Below are 3155 nucleotides of genomic sequence, written 5' to 3' on the forward strand. Positions count from 1 at the left end.
AGCAGAGACCCCTGAAGGTGGCTCTGAAACCTACCTGTCTGCCTTCATGGTTTCCAGCAACAACCACAGACATCATTTCAGTTCAAAATGATCTAATCTGCTGAGATTACATTTGGAATTTAACACTTTCTAAAATTGTAGGTAATCTGGGTAATTCTGATGGCCAGAATGGCTTGAGTCAGGGTTAAGGTGATCTCCCTTACATTCCTTGTGTTGATATAGGTTCATCTGTTTGCCAGAGATCTGCAATTAGAGTAGGTGGAGGAGGAAAAGGAAAAATGTCAAAACATGAGCTTTCACATAGTATAAATGTGCTATTTGACCTGCATTTTGTATTTCAACATTTCAGTTTTCTGAAAGTGAAAGACCTGAAAAGTAAATTGTATTTTTAATACCTGAGTAGTTCCATGGTTCAATGTAAGAAGTGTGACACTGACAATCAAACATTTTGATAAACTAGCCTTAAAGAGGGCAAGCAATCTTCAATGTGTCACAGAATTTTCTAAAACATATCATCCACAGCAACAGTAATCCACAGCTCCTCTCTAGGAAGCAAGATACAATGCCTAAAAATAGAAATAACACTATTTAAAACCTTTGAGATGATAGTGGTGGGGGGGGTTGGTTGTCTCTAAGGACCTCACAGCCCATCCTAAAAAGGCTTAGATTTACAGCCATTCCACAGATCCAGTTAACTGAATGAAACAGTGCAGGAATTCCTGCATAATATCTAATAATATCTTCTAGAGTGGATCAGTTAATACTGCCTGCCACAGGAGGTGTTGAAGTGTTGAAATACTTCCAAAAAAAGTATAGGAAAGTAATTTGGGCATTAGGAGGAAAAGAAATATAATTACCTATGCAATGCACTTATTCTACTGTCAGCAGAAGGGAACGAAAGGATCAGTCCCTCAGACATGACGTAGGCAAGGCAAGAGAAGTGAAAGAAAATGTGTCCAGTTTTAATTACTATTATGCCCCAAAATGACATAGCTTAAGACAATTTTCAAAAACCGCAATGACCACCAACACACACAACACTTCTGGGGACTGCACCCTGTATACTTGATGGTACTATGTGTTGGAACAGGGCAGGTATACCTGACAGTTCCTCTAAGAACCTTAGAAGAAATTCCAATAAGGCATGCTTAACCAGTGACACAGAGCAAATGGTATCAAAGTGGGATGCACAGAAAATTCAGACTAATCTTCAAGAAGTGCAGGTGGACATCACTCTAGGAAAGGGATTAGGCATATAACACAATCAAATGGCATCACTGTTCCAGATCTAAAATTGCAGTTAGAAAAAGCCCAGAGGTAGATTGTGGTACACAGTCACAATGTTGGCTACATTTGTAGTTTGTTAGCAGTGTTCAGCTTCCACAGGCTGCATCCATCCTTTTGACCCATGTTTTAACTTGCAGACTTGTACCTTTCAGACAGCACAGCCTTGGACTCGTTTGCTGTTATTCCCACCTCCTTCTGATGTACACAGGAATGCCCCAGTGCGTAGAAAGATTCAACCCCTTCCCAATTGAGTTTCCTAATTGAGTTTGATCAAACTTAATACTGATAGATAGCTACCTACATGGAGAAAGAATAAATAGAAACAAGTAGGATAATTTTGCAGTGAGTGTTGGAATGTCAGTTTAGAGAACAACGAACAGAGAACAAGTTTGGAAGTGCCTAATTACATGATAACATTATTAGATTGTTCTAAGACTACATGCATACAATGCAGCTCAGCAATATTAGGGGAATTACAGATACAGCACTTCACAATTAAAGCACCTTCTGCTGCTACATTGACAACTTTTGGCCTTCTTTTGGCATTAAGTATTAAAAAGACATGCTGCATAGCTGGAAGAGTCTGCAGGCAATTTTCAGTGCTATGAAGTTCTGTGAAGTTCTCTGAAAATGTGTCATTTCTTGACTGTGACTTTACTTTTTCAACTTGTTTCACTGTAATAATACAGCATACATTGTGGAGGTGAAAGGCTTAAGGGCATGAGATATTCTAGCAATGAATTTTTATTCGAAGAGATCTGAAAATACTTTCACTGCTGTGAATTTAAATTTTATTAATACATCAAGATTTTCAAATTGTGTCTCCATAAAATAATAATGTAACCTTGGCACCAGAGGGAGTTGAGCAGCGGCACTAAATTTCTTATTAATACCATTCTGATAGAGAGTATCTACTTATTTTGCAGTTGGTGATTTGTCACTATTCACATGAACTAAATTTGAATCAGTGAGACACAGGGAATTATGTGATATGTCAGTTTATTCTGTTATCAACTGCTGAATACAATTATGTGAGAAAATATGTAAAATGCACCAGAAAAAAAAGAAAAGTTCACCAGCTCAATAAATAAATAAATAAATAAATAAATAAATAAATCAAAGAGGGTTAAAAGCAATCACATGACAGAAATACTGCTTAGGTCCTAACAGGACCAAGGAATGCATTAATATAAACATCAAGAGTCCACTTAAAAACTTTGTGATATTACGAATTTGAGGAACCAAAGCCCCAAAAACTGGAATCCTTCAAAAAACAAATAATAACAATGGCAATAAAAATAACAGCAATAACAATAACAACAAAAACCCCAACCCTAACCCTAACCCAAATCCAACCAAATTATTTCAAACGCTATGTTAAACGACTTAGCTGGAAATATAATGTAAAAATGTAATGATGGACTCTGTGCATAACCTCCAAGTCGTACAAACTGAGGTAGGGAGCTACAAAAACCTGTCTATTTCTTCCAAAAAGAATCTCATGAGAACACTGTAAAGAAAATGGCACAGTTCACTTCAATTCCCAGACCACATTTCAGATTCTCTGCCTCATCTCAGTTTCTGCTTTTCCTTGCAACAACAATAAAAAAATTGAAATTGAATTTATGTTCCTTTGATACTTCTCACATTGTCTGAACCCATCTAAGCAGGTTGTACCTCTAGACTTTTTTCCAAGTGTTTCTTATATCCAAATTTTGCACAGAGAACTCTGTCATTAAGGAGATTGATTACTCTCAGAAAAAAAAGAAATTACAAGTACTGCAGTAGTTCTTCTCATTCAGACATCACTGAATGCACAAGAAAGCAAACAACATAGAATATTTAGCCACTCAGATCAGCCATTGTTC

This window comes from Tympanuchus pallidicinctus, unplaced genomic scaffold, assembly GCF_026119805.1.
Source record: "Tympanuchus pallidicinctus isolate F22 unplaced genomic scaffold, pur_lepc_1.0 scaffold9, whole genome shotgun sequence".
NCBI lineage: Eukaryota > Metazoa > Chordata > Aves > Galliformes > Phasianidae > Tympanuchus > Tympanuchus pallidicinctus.